This window comes from Chiloscyllium punctatum, chromosome 9 (assembly GCF_047496795.1).
Source record: "Chiloscyllium punctatum isolate Juve2018m chromosome 9, sChiPun1.3, whole genome shotgun sequence".
Lineage (NCBI taxonomy): Eukaryota > Metazoa > Chordata > Chondrichthyes > Orectolobiformes > Hemiscylliidae > Chiloscyllium > Chiloscyllium punctatum.
Window position 1 is genome coordinate 48,065,891 of NC_092747.1, and position 14,976 is coordinate 48,080,866.

Genomic DNA, 14,976 nt, shown 5'->3' on the forward strand with positions numbered 1-14,976 from the left:
TGGATTCATTTTGCCAAGTTACCCTGGACCCCTTGTGCTTTCATTTGGAGACAGTTACTCACATCCCAACATGTCAAGCCAGGTCCTCACAGAAAGATTATTTCAAATTAGTTAAGAGATGGACCAATTAAGAAGTTTGATTGGATTTTTAAACTGGTTGTGCACTCAGATGAGCTCTCGTGCTATTAAGCTTTATTGGAAGTGTGTGCTATGATGATACATGCTACTATTAAGGATGTCTTGAATCCCTTTATTAAAGATTTTTACATTCAACTTTAAATGTGAAGAAAAAAGAGAGATGAAATGTAAAGTGACTGCTACACAGTGAGGCCTGATGTGACTGGGTGTCCATAAGGAGCTCCAGTAAAATTGAAAATAAAACCGAATCGAGTGAAAACACTCTCCATTCTCTGAATGGAAAAAGATGCAACAGAAAATTAACTGGTCATGGTTGTTAAAAGCCAATCTTCTCATCCCTAAAATATCCCTGCATATGTCTTTAGGGCTACGTCATATTGATTCAAACACCTTGAGCTTCTTCATAAATGATCTTTGTTCCGTTGTTAGATCAGAAGTGAGGCTGTTTTATTGGCTTCATTTGTAATTCCTCAGATGACAATGAAATCTATGCTTCCATAGATTTGGGCTGAATCTTACCAGATTTATCCTTGAATTTCATGGAGAGTTTCTCCCAGCATGGCCGAGCAAATTCTCTCATGCTATCATTCCAAACTCGCCTTATTACCTATCTACAATACTCCTACGATGTGTGTTTCTTGCCTGATGTTAGTCTAATCCCCTGTTCACCATTGCCTGAAATATTCACCACTGCCAGGGTATCTCAGGATCCCTGGCATCGGTGCCATCTTTAAAAGGCTGTTGTGCACCTGGTCAGGTAATGTTTTCCAGTGCGCTTCCCTGCATGGTTTGTAACGTTTTCCCCGGACACAGGCCCTGACCTTTGGACAAGGATCTGAATGGGATGATGCAGAGGAGGGATATCCTCTTCCCAAAGGAGCAACAGAGGAAGCCACGACATCAGACCCTGTCCAAGGTTACAATTCTGGTTAATGGAGTCTCAGCTGTTTGGAGGAATGTACATCAATGTAGAAAGAAGTTCAATGGCCTTGTTCACTTCAACAGGCTAAGGGCCACCATCTTGTCTTTGCTGCCTCACGCTCACACTCTGTCCACAATTGCACACAATCCCCACTAAGACTCAAGCTCCACCACTCTCATTGCTGCCTGCTTCAGTCACTCTTACCTCACCAAATCCCCCATCCAGGAGGCCTGCGTGACCAATATGCTGCCTAGACACTCACTTGGGACCCCTCCTCATCTTCTCCCCACTTGTACCAGCACTAACTGGTGATGGCCTAATAGTGTTAATGGCTAGACTATCGATCTAGAGACCGAGGGGTTTTCTTGGGGCCTGCATTAAATCCCGCCAAGGCAGATGATAGAGTTTGAATTCAATAATAATCTGGAAATAGGAGTTTAATGGTGACCATGAAATCATTGCTGATTGTCAGAAAACATCCAGCTGGTTCACTAATGTCTTTGAGGGAAGGAAATCTGCCATCCTAATGTAGTGTTGGCCTACATGTGACTCCAGACCCACAGTGATGTGATTGGCTCTTAACCGCCCTCTGGGCAATTAGGGACGGCAATAAATGCTGGTCCAGCCAGTAACATCCATACCCCCATGAATACATTTTTTAAAAACACACAGCTGGGCCACCCACTTTCATCTCAATTAATCCCTCCTCTCATTCCAGGAGTAAAAAGCCTAAAATAGAGCAGAGAAAGCCAAGACATGTGGTGGGCGCCCAGCATTCATCTCCTTACTCCCTCAGAGGAGGAGATGTTCCTGACCCTGACCACCTTGGAAGGCCCAATGACTGTGCCCAAGGCCTTAGACTGATGTTGGATGTTCTCCTTGACTTACTGTGCTGAGACTCCCTGACTGAAGGATATCTTCCTTAGATTCTACTCCCCTTGACTTTCAGGTACACGCAATGTATTCGCCATGTGTACTGTTGGCACATGTGCGAGTGAACTATTGGTGTAGCTTGGTGCTGTACAGATTACTGCTGAAAATGTGTTGCTGGAAAAGCGCAGCAGGTCAGGCAGCATCCAAGGAACAGGAGAATCGACGTTTCGGGCATAAGCCCTTCTTCAGGATTCCTGAAGAAGGGCTTATGCCCGAAACGTCGATTCTCCTGTTCCTTGGATGCTGCCTGACCTGCTGCGCTTTTCCGACAACACATTTTCAGCTCTGATCTCCAGCATCTGCAGTCCTCACTTTCTCCTCGCTGTACAGATTACTGCCAGCCTGTTAGCTCTGGCTGAGGGGCAAAGCAAGGTAGCAATGCCATAAGCATCCAGATAGATGTAAAGTGAGGGAGTGTGAAGAGACTGGGTGAGCTGCTCTGAGTTGCAGCCTCGTCTATCCATGACTGGGCACAGTATCCTTGTATTACATTGCAATGATGGGTGCCGGTGAACTTCAAAGTTCAGAATTAAAGTACTGCAGTGCACTGTAAGTGCAACAGAGATGTGCCATAATGATGCGCTGAGACTTATGTATGCCTTGGATCATAGGGTGTATCCAAGTGGTCCTTTTTGGATTTGGTTAATTGTAGTTAAGAGAAGACTCAATAACAAGAGCACTTCCCTTCAATATCAATGTTTGAGTAATAATAAAAAATGGAAATGAAAGGGGGAAAGAAGACTGAAATATGACCATCTATTAAATAATAAAAAAATGAAAAAGGAAGTCAAAGAAAGCAGTGAGCCTCACGCCCTCCTGCACATTGGAGACCCCTCGATCAATGGCTGGCCTGGAGGATTAGATTTGCTCCTGGCATCCTTTGCAATCCCTGTCCAAGGCGAAATCTGACGACTTGGAACAAAACTCTCTGTTTTACAGTGTAACAAACAGCCAGCACAGAAAAGCAAATATAGAAGACAAGTTGCTTGCAAGTACAGCAAGCAAGTTTTGTTGCACGGTCTGCAGCACCTACAGGAATGTTCATAGGGCTCATTCAAGGTTACACAGCTGCCGTATATCAGCAACAATTTTAGCCCTTCAGCCCATCCTATACAATGTATGAGATGCCAAGGCCCATGCAGTGTGCCCTGAAATGGTGCCAGGAGACCAAGATTTGGAGGAACAAGTGGCAAGATGAAGACACCAGGTACCTGCTTAAACTTTCAGGTCAAGGGTTCTTAATGTGCAGTTTTTATCCTGCAGGTGGTAGAATAGGAGAGTGATGTTGGGGAGGAGGGGGGTGGGGGAGATGAGACCAACTAATAATGAGGGTAATAATCCCTATGAATAGTTTTTTCACTAGTCACTCTAAAGTCCAAAAAGTTCTGGACTTGATGGTCTTGATGTCAAGATGAGCCTTGCTGGATTTCTCACACGATGCTATAGCCCACATCATTCAGGGCCAGAGAAGATTTCACCTTTGGTAACAAACAAGGGTCATGCTGTGACTATGTCACTGAGGAAAGAGTTTAATTGTCTCCCCATGAGATTCAGTGCATTAGTATCATTGTGTCACCCATTGTGACATTCCATGGTCATCACAGACTGGAAACTCAACTGGACTGACCAGGAAAACATTGTGGTTACTATAACATTTTAGCAGTTGGATATTCTACGGTGAATAATTGACCTCTTGACCTCCAGAGCACTACCTTTCAGGCATAAGTCAAGGGTGTAACAGAATATTCTCCATTTGTCTGAATACTTGTAGCTGCAGCAGCACTCAAGAAACTCAACAGCATCTTGGACAAAGACCCAAACCATTAGCTTAAACATCCATTCCCTCCACAGTCAAGTCTTGCAGTTACATTGTGGATTATTTATGGGATCCTCAACAGCATCTTGCTATGTCCTTCTTCTTTATGACCTCCCAACACTAGCCACCCAGAAAAACATTGGCAGTAGTTGCATGGAAGCACCATTATCCCTACATTCCTCACTAAATCAGACATGATGCTGCCTTTGACATTCAAGACAATTCCTTTATCATTGCTAGGTACAAGTCCTGGAACTCTATACTGAACAGGACACGTAGGAGCATTCTCCTCACGTGGGATTTAATACTGGAAGGGGACATCAAACTGCCAGCTCATACAGTAACTCAGACTGAGCAATAAATGCCTTGCAAGTGATGTCATCACCCTAAAGGATAAATATTGAAATTTAAACAAGTAATAATCCTACTCAGTAGTATGACTTTTTAAAAATGTAGGGAACGAATTCCCCAATGCGTAGCAATGCAAAACAGGGTCACAGAATTGGGACAATATTCCTGTATTCATTTCCTAAGGTGTAGAATTTAGTCAGCTATGTTGTGTATCCATTTCAGGCTTTGAACACATTAATGTTTGATGCAAAAATGTTTAAATGCTTGTCTGGCACAGTTCTTTTGCAGTAGGCTTATACATGAAAGAAGAAATAGCCATATATTCCACCAGTCAATTTGTAACATAGAGACAGCACAGTCAGTGCTTGGCAAGGGCCCCAGTTCCCACAGCTATTATGCCTCTGATTCATTCTCCACTAGCACAGCAATATCATCTAATGTGCTGCTGACACGATTGCTGTATTAGTCAGTATGGCCAGTATTTTTATTTTCTTTCGCACTGGATATCATGACAAAACTGTAAATGTTAACCAATGAATCAGATCTAAGCTCTGCAGTGCTGTTACATCCAGTCCTGAGTGATGATGAACAATCAAACACCATCACTGAGGAGAAGGCTCTAGGTATAGCCCTATCCTCAATGATAGAAGAGCCCAGCTCAAAGCATTTGCAAATGCCTTCAGCCAGACATGTTGAGTAGGTGATCCATCCTAGCCTCCAGATGAAGCCCACACCATCATGAATGCCAATTTCAGCAAAGTTAATTCATGCCATATAATATCAAGAAATCACTGTAGGTTGTGATGCCACAAAGACATGACAACATCCTGCTGAAGTACTAAAGCTCCACAACTAGACACTGCCCTCACCAAACTGTTCTGGTACAGCTATAAAATTAGCATTTATCCAAAAAGAGCAGAATATTGTTTTGGTGTGATCGATTCAAAATAGGCTGGACTAATCCTCTCCAACCAATTATTGCTTTTAGGTCCACTCTCAAAGTAAGCAAACAGATGGAAGGCAAGAACTGACAAGAGGCAATGATTAAGACAACAATCAATTTAATGATATACCGTTTGGGTTCTCCCTGGATCACTCATATCCTGAGCTCATTACCAACTTGGTCCAAAGATAGACAACAAATGTTAATTCCAGAGGTGAGGTGAGAGTTACTGCCCTTGACATCAAGGCTGCGATTGACTGAATGTGGCATTAAAGAGCCTGAGCAAAATTGGACCCAAAGGGAATCGGGGGAAAACTCTCTGCTGGTTGGATTTCCACCTGGCACGGAGGAAGATGGAGGACCATCATCTCAGCTTCAGATAAACTCTGCAGGGGTTCCTCAGGGTGGTGTCCTTGATCCAAGTATGTTCAGCTGTTTCAATGACTTTCCCTCCATCATAAAGTTGGAAATACAGAAATTCACTGATGATTGCACAATGTTCAGCATCATTTACTACTGCTCAAACACCGAAGCAGTCTGTCCCCCATTCAACAAGTCCTGGATAAGAATCAAGCTTGGGCTGATAGTTGGCAACTTTTATTCATGCTATACAAGTTTCAGTCAATGACCATCTCCATCTCTAATCATCTCCCATTCATAATCAATGGCATTACCATCACTGACTCCACCACTACCATCAATGGTTGTTAGTATTGAGCAGAAAATGAACTGGCATATCTATATTAAATAGAGTGGCTACAAGAGCCAGTCAAAGGCTGGGAATCCTATGGCAAGTAACTTCACCTGCTGCCTCCTGAAAGTGTATCAACCATCTGTACAGCACAAAACAGGAGTGTGATGGATTAATCTCCATTTCCTGAATGACTGTGACTCCACACAAGAAGTTCAGCACCATCCAAGAAAAGCAGACCACTTAATCAGCACCTCATCTACTGTTGTAAACGTTCATGTCCTTCACTCCCACCTCACAGGGGCACCAATGCATGCCATCGATAAAACACTGCAGCAACTCAGTAATACTTCAGACTTCCAGACCCATGACCTCTACCACTTAGACAAACAAGGGCAGAAGACATGGAAACACTGCCACCTACAGTCTTCTTTAATCAAGTCATTGTCCTGACTTGAAACTATATTGTCATATCATCATTTCGAGGATAAAATACTTCCCTCACATCACTGTGGCTGAATTTACTGTGCACCAGAATCTCTGTAATAGCTCTAAAAAGTGACTCACCGCCACCAGCTCAAGGGTAATTAGGGAAGGGGCATGAACGCTAGCTATACCAGCTAGGCTCCCTGAGATTAAATAAAACAAAAAAAAAGATAATCACAAAACTAACTTGATCTATTCCCAAGTGTCAGTAAGTCACTGCATTTGTGATGTGTGAAGACTTTAGAAGCTTTCAGTCAATACTGGAGACATTGTAAAGAACATAGCTACATTTACTTTCATTGGTAATATCTGTACCAGGGCTGTACCTCTGTAGAAACAGGAATTTCAGTAATATTGTTGTAATTCTGTTTTCTTATTTTTAATTATGCACAGTAATTTTACCCACAGTGAATTTCAAGAAAGACAATAAAATGTATAAATATGAGTGTGTGGCGGGTTGTATCTTGATTGTCTCCTGCTGAGATATTGATGAGCTACAATGAAAGAATTCTATGTAAAAGTAGAACAGGTTGACAGGCAATACATTGTAGCAAGGAAGACCAGACCATCTATGTGGTATGGTAGGATAACATTAATTGGCTAGATTCCTTAAAGCTTGCTGGTTTCTCACATTGCCTCGGAGAAAAGTAGGTTATCACATCGCTGGATCAAAGATATGTTAAATCCGCTATTTAAAAAAGGTTCCTATTTGCTCCTACAACATTACAGCTGTACTTGTAGTTACCACAGACATGTCTGGGAGCTCCTTAAAAATGATGTGCAGACCTCTGACCTCAACAGCTGTCAGTGGGTTATCAGACTTCTTTCAGCCCCACCATCCTCCACACCTTCATCCCCACCCCCAGCCTCCAATCCACTCCTGCTGCATAATTAGTCAGGCCCTGTGCTTCCAGTGCAGTCACTGGTCAGCTCAGCCTGGTAGCCACATCATAGAGATGAGTCTGCCGTTCCTGTCACAATTGGTGGTGCCATCCAGGGTCTGCTATGGGACCAGCCCTGGCACACCAGGCCTCCCACCTTCCACACAGGACCTTTACTGAGTCAGCTGTTGGATGCTGCATGTAGTGGTGGTCAACTAAACTCTGACGCACCATGTAACAGGAATTGGTCGTGCAGAGCTTCAACGCAGATCTTTCAGGTTAGTACTGGGGCTAAATGCTTGTACTCATCTTTAGGCTGTTTAGAAGTCATGTTGGGAAGCATTTCTTCACATAAAGTGTGGTGGAAATCTGGAAATCAACCCTCAGAATCCATTCTATGGGACTCATTAAAAACCAGCATCATTTGCTTTGGGCATTATGCAGATATCCTGGGCTTGTTTTTAAAGAGAGGATCTCTCAACTAAAGATTCAATTCAGGATTGAACTAACTCTGAATGAAAGATGATACATACCAGTTTTTATATATACAAAATCTAGTATATCCACAACCTTTCTCTCTGACAAGTTATCTTTAAAGCTTATCCAAATGGGCAACATGGTGGTTCAGTGGTTAGCACTGCTGCGTCACAGCACCAAGGACCCAGATTCGATTCTACCCTTGGGCGACTATCTGTGTGGTGTTTGAATATTCTCCCCATGTCTGAATGGGTTTCTGCCGGGTGCTCCAGTTTCCTCCCACAGTCCAACGATATGCAAATTAGGCAGATTGGCAGTGCTAAAGTGCCCATAGTGTTCAGAGATGTGCAGGCTAGGTGGGTAAGCCATGGGAAATGCAGGGGTAGGGGGATGAGTCTGGGTGGGACACTGTTTGATGTGGACCGACTGAGCCAAATGGCCCGTTTTCACACTGTAGGGATTCTATGACATAAAACACCAGTCCATATAGAGGATTCAATTTATTTTAAGATCACCTGAACTTGATTGAGTCTTTTGAAAAATTAACAAGGAGGATTGATAAGGGCAGTGTGGTAGAAGTGATTTGTGTGGATTTCAGTAAGGCATTCCACAAGGTTCCCCATGGGAGACTGGCTAGCAAGGTTAGAGATCATGGAATACAGGGAGAACTAGCCATTTGTGAACAGAACTGGCTCAAAAGTAGGAAGACAGAGGGTAGTGGTGGAGGATTGTTTTTCAGACTGGAGGCCTGTGGCCAGTGGAATCCCACAAGGATCGATGCTGCTGCTACCTTTCATCATTTATGTAAATGATTTGGATATGAACATGGGAGGTATAGTTAGTAAGTTTGCAGATGATACCAAAATTGGAGGTGTATGGACAGCGAAGAAGGTTGCCTCAGATTACAACAGGATCTTGATCAGATGGGACAATAGGCTGAGGAGTGGCAGAGGGAGTTTAATTTAGATAAATACGAAGTGCTGCATTTTGGGAAAGCAAATCTTATATACTTAATGGTAAGGTCCTAGGGAGTGTTGCTGAACCCAACAGACCTTGGAGTGCAGGTTCATAGCTCCTTAAAAGTGTAGTCACAGGTAGATAGGATAGTGAAGAAGGTGTTTGATATGCTTTCTTTTATTGGTCAGAGCACTGAGGATAGGAGTTGGGAGGTCATGTTGCAGCTGTCCAAGACGTTTTTTAGGCCACTTTTGGAATATTGCGTGCAATTCTGGTCTCCTTCCTATTGGAAGGATGTTGTGAAACTTGGAAGGGTTCAGAAAAGATTTACAAGAATGTTAGCAGGATTGCAGGATTTGAGCTATTGGGAGAGACTATAGGGAGGGGCTGTTTTCCCTGGAGCATTGAGGGTTAAGGGGTGACCTCATAGGAGGTTTATCAAATCATGAGGGGCATGGATAGGATAAATAGACAATGTCTTTTCTCTGGGGTGGGGGAGTCCAGAACTAGAGGGCATAGGTTTAGGGTGAGAGGGGAAAAATATAAAAGGGACCGAATGGAAACATTTTCATGCAGAGTGTGTAGCGTGTAAGGAATGGGCTGTCAAAGGAAGTATTGGAGGCTGGTACAATTGCAACATTTAAAGGCCATCTGGATGGGTACATGAATAAGAAGGGTTTACAGGGATATGGGTCAAGTAATGGGACCAGATTAGGTTGGGATATCTGGTCAGCAGGGACGAGTTGGACTGAAGGGTCTGCTTCCGTGCTGTGTATCTCTATAACTCTATGATCTGGTAGCTAATTAAATGGGTTTAAATCCAGAAGGCCACAAATAAATCCAAGCGTTTTCAGTCAGTCAGTTGCCATAGTTTTTCAGTCCTCAGTCAAGTCTTTAGTGTTCTACAGAATGTAACCCAATTGGCACCAATACTGCAAATGACAGGCACTGTGCTCTATTATTCGAATTCTAGTCTATGCAGGCTGAATGGAATTGTATTTACATCAATTATAACCCCAAACAAAAAAGAGCTTTTCTGAAAAGTCAGTGTGTGTTCTCCCACTGAAATGTTAGATGAAATTCTAGATAAACAATTACAGCAGACAATTGAGAGAACCATGGAAATTCTACTCAGTATGAGAAAATGCTCTAGTTAGGGCTTATTGCTTGAATTGCATTTCATATTAATGGTATTTGAGAAGTACAAGCTTTTTTGTGACCTCTTTATTATTATGCATTTAATGGTGAAATGTTTGTCTTGAGCTTTGCTGACATTCACAGGAGTATTAAGGAAAGTGATTTCAGAAGTTTACATCTGAGGTTACCCAGAAGAATACGGAGTTTGACTTCAGATCAGTTATGAACTACAGAAAACGTCTAGCAAATGTTGTTACAACCTCTGGAGAGCATCTTGATTGATTTCCCTTATGAAATAGTGATACCTTTAAGCTTGTATTTTTTTGCGTGAAGGCAAAGAACATTTAACTTGCAACTTCGATAGATATGTTATCTTTTTCAAGTTTAAGAAAAAGACACACCAAAGTATAACCATGGTTTGGGTTTCCGTCAATCAGATATGCAGTTTGTGTGCATTCCTTTTTTGAAACAAAATAAAACGACAGCATAACATCAAAACTGAATATTTCACAGTAATTCAAGGCAGGCTCAAAGGCTCACTGTTGGATCTAGTCTGGGCATGAACGGTTCAAGCACCCCAACATTGTTTTTTAATTCTTCCATGGGACGTGGGTGGTGTGCTGACTTGATTATCGTTTATTGTCTATGCCTAGTTGCCCTCGAGAAGGTGGTGACGAGCTACTATCTTCAACAACTACAGACCATGTGCTGTAGGTGCACCGACAATGCTGTAAGGGAGAGCTTTCCAGTGACACTGAAAGGTTGGCAATAAATTTCCAAGTCAGTATAGTGAGTGGGGCTGAGAGGGGAAGTTGCAGGTCATAGTGCTCCCATGTATCTACTTCATTTGTACTTCCAGATAGACGTGGTTGTGGGTTTAGAAGGTGCTGTCTAAGAAACTTTGGTGCATCTTGTAGACAGAATACAACACTACTACTGAGCATTGATGGAGGTAGTGAGGGTTTGTGGATTTGGTGCTAATCACACTGGCTACTTTGTCCTGGATAGTAACAGGTTCCTTTGGTGTTGTTGGAGCTGCACCCATCCAGGCAAGTGGGGAAGATTGCATCACACTCCTCACTTGAGCCTAGTAGATGATGGACCCATACTGAGAAGACAGGAAGTGAGTTATTTGCTTAGGATTCCTCGGCTCTGACCTGCTCTTATAGTCACAGCATTTATAAGGCTGGTCCAGTTCAGTTCCTGTCAATGGAAAACACCAGGATTTCACAAGTGAGGTATTCAGCAATGGCTAGATAGTTTGATTTTTGGAGATGATAATTGGAGGTTGAGGTTCTTGTATAGTGTGAATTTTACTTGCTACTTGTCATCCCAAAGCTGGATATTGTCCAGGACTTGCTGCACTTGGATGTGGATTGCTTCGGTACCACTTGGCTCTCAACTTTATGTAATCAGCAAACATTTATACTTCTGACCTTATGATGAATAGAAGTATTGCTGCTACCTTGCATGTCAGTTCCCAGCAAGCATTCTCAGTGCTGGTTATGTTCACTAGGGCTAGGATGAGCAAGGTCACAATCTTGCACAATCCCTGAATAGGCCAAAGGAGGTATTTGAGCAGCTTATGAGTGGTGTCTGTTGAGATTTTCATGGGGCTGTATGCACTGTCAGGTTGTGACATGACTTGGAGCATAGTTGCATGTGTCACTATTCCCACCTGACTGTGGATCTTGATCTTCCAGGTGGTAGTAATCATAAGCTTGTGAGCTGCTGCTGAAGCCGCCTTGGAGAGTTGCTGCAATGTGTATGCTGCCTGCTGTCACCTCATGTTACTAATAGCGAAAGTGAATGTTTAAGGTTGAGGCTGGGGTACCTCTTAAGTGGGTTGCTTTGTTTAAGTTGGCATCAAGCTTGTTGAGTTTTGTTGCAGGTGAACCTGTCCAGGAAAGTGGGCAGCATTTCATCAATTTCTTGGTTATTGACAGCAAATGAGCTCTGGAGAGAGTTAGGCTGGAAACTTCTCATCTAACCTCCTTTGATCACTAAAGTGTTTGTATAGTTGCTCTCATTAAGCTGCTGTTCAATGATAATCTCCAGCAGAGTGGGGAATTCAATAATGATAATGCCATTGAATGCAAAGAGAGGTGGTTAACTTCTCTTTTGTTGGAGATGGTCATTACCTGGCATTTGTGAGGCATGAATGTTACATGTCACTAATCAATCTGAGCCTGAATGCTATCTAGCCTTGCTGCTAATATATCGCAAACTGAGGGTTAGGTATGATTTGAAGGATCCTGTGTTGGACTGTGGTAGACAAAGTTAAAAATCAAAGGAGCAGGAAAATTGACGTTTATGCCCAAAACGTGGATTCTCCTGCTCCTTTGATGCTGCCTGACCTGCTGCGCTTTTCCAGCAACACATTTTTAAGCTCTGATCTCCAGCACCTGCAGTCCTCACTTTCTCAAAGTTAAAAATCACACAACACCAGATCATAGTCCAATAGGTTTATTTGGAAGCACTAGTTTTCGGAGCGCTGCTCCTTTATCAGGTGGCTGTGGAGTATAAGATTGTAAGACACAGAATTTATAGAAAAAGTTTACAGTGTGATGTAACTGAAATGATACACTGAAAAAGACCTGGATTGTTTGTTAAGTCTCTCATTTATTAGAATGACCATGTTGGTTTTAGTTCTTTTATATATAAATCCGAGAATTGTTTTTCAAAGTTATATTCTCAAATGAACTTTTAACAATAGGTGCCATGTCGGCTCAGATAATGCATTGAAGGTGTGAGGTGCCCTGTGTGAGGCTGTCCCAATGTTCAAACTGGCTCGATTTCTAAAAAAAAGGATTTATGGAATTTTACATGGACTCATGCAGTTTTTGAGCAAAATAAAATGTAAATCTGCAAGTACAAATTCACCTCACAAATGTATGTGTGCGCATTGAGGGGGCAGGTGGTGAGAGTATGTGTATGTGTGTAAAGGGGTATAAGATTGTGATAGGGTGCATGTGTGGGTATGTATGTATGAGCGTATGAAAGGGGGTCTGCATGGGTGTATGGGTCTGTAGGTGAGAGAGAGAGACAGAGACACACACAGATTCATGTCACACTATAGGTGACCGCACTGCATTACACACGCACACACCTACAGACCCACACATGCATGCAGACCCTCTCTGATATACACACTCACACATACACCCTCTGACAGACTTATATGCCTTTACACTCGCACAGTCTCTCACAGACACTCATACCCCCGCCACACACACACATGCGCGTACACACACACACACACACAAGTTTGTGGGGTGAATTTTTACTGGCACATTTACATTTTATTTTGCTCAAAAACTGCATGAATCCATGTAAGGTTCTGTAAATTTCTTTTTTAGAAGTGGAATCAGTCTGAACATTGGGGCACAGACAGCTTCACACCTTCAATGCATTATCTGAGCCGACATAGTACCTATTGTTAAAGTTCTCTTGAGAATGTAACTTTAAAAAAACAGAACTAAAACCAACATGGTCATTCTAAAAGATGAGAGACTCAATAAACAATCCAGGTATTTTTCAATATATAATTTCAGTTACATCACACTGTAAACTTTTACTATAATAAATGTGTCTTACGATCTTATACACCACACCATCTGATGAAGGAGCAACACTCCAAAAGCTAGTGCTTTTAAATAAACCTGTTGGACTATAATCAGGCATTGTGTGATTTTTAACTGAGGATTATAGAATCAGTGAACATCACCACTTCAAACCCAATAATGATCAGAAGGTCATTTATGAAGCAACTGAAGATAGTAAGATTATAAATGGTATCTACCCACCAATATGGAAAATTGCCCAGGTATGTCATGTATACATAAAGCAGGACAATTCCAACCTGGCCAATTGCCACTTCAACAGTCCACTCTTGATTATCTGTAAAGTGACAGAAGGGGTCATCAACAGTGCTTTCAAATGAGATCTCCTGAGCAATAATTTGATCACCGATGCCCAGTTTGGATTCAGCCGAGTCTACTCATAACCTAACCTTATTACCACCTTGTTTAAAGCATAGATAAAAGCGCTGAACTCCAAAGGGAAGGAGAGAGTGATTGCTCTTTTAGTCACATTTTATTGTGTGTGACATCAAGGAGCACTTGCAAAATGGGAGTCCCTGGGAATCAGGGGAAACCCTGCACTGGTAAGTGTCAAATCTGGCACAAAGGAAGATGGTTGTGGTTGTTGGAGGTCAGTTTTTCCAGCTCCAGGACATGTCTGCAGGTGTTCCTCAGGGGAAGGTCCTTGGCCCAACCATCTTCGGCTTCTTCACCAATGGCCTTCTCTTCATCATAAGTGCAAAGTAGGATGTTTATTGATGATTTGGAGATGCTGGTGTTGGACTGGGGTGTACAAAATTAAAAATCACACAACAGCTGGTTTGATTGGAAGCACACTAGCTTTCGGAGTGTTACATCACACTGTAAATTTTTGCTGTAAATTCTGTGTGTTAGGATTGAGCTCTCCACTACCACCAGATGAAGGAGCGATGCTCCAAAAGCTAATGTGCTTCCAATTAAACCTGTTGGACAAAACCTGGTGTTGTGTGATTTTTAACTATGTTTATTGATGATTGCATAATGTTTAGCACCATTTACAAATCGTCGGATATTGAAGCAGCCTGCTTCCAAATGCAGCAAAATCTGGACAGTATCTAGTTTGGGCTGACAATTACCAAATTACATTCGTGCCGCACGAATGTAACTCAATGACCATCTGGGTTCATGCTGTAAGGTTGAGTGAAGTAGGAGTTGATGGGAAGGGTGAGAGCAGTAACAAATTAAAAATACTATATATGAATGCACGAAGCATTAGAAATAAGATGGATGAGCTTGAGGCTCTTTTGGAAATTGGCAGATACGATATTGTGGGGATAACTGAGACGTGGCTTCAAGTGGACAGGGCCTGGGAAATGAATATTCAAGGCTACACGTGCTATCGTAAGGACAGACTGATGGGCAGAGGGGGTGGAGTGGCCATGTTGCTAAGGGATGATATTCAGTCCCTTGTGCGGGGGTACCTAGAATCAGGGGATGTAAAGTCAGTGTGGATAGAGCTGAGAAATTCCATGGGTAAAAAGACCCTCTTGGGAGTTATCTACAGGCCCCAAACAGTAGTCTGGATGTCGGATGTAAATTGAATCAGGAGCTGAAATTGGCCTGTCGCAAAGATGTTACTACAGTTGTTATGGGTGATTTCAACATGCAGGTAGACTGGGAGAAT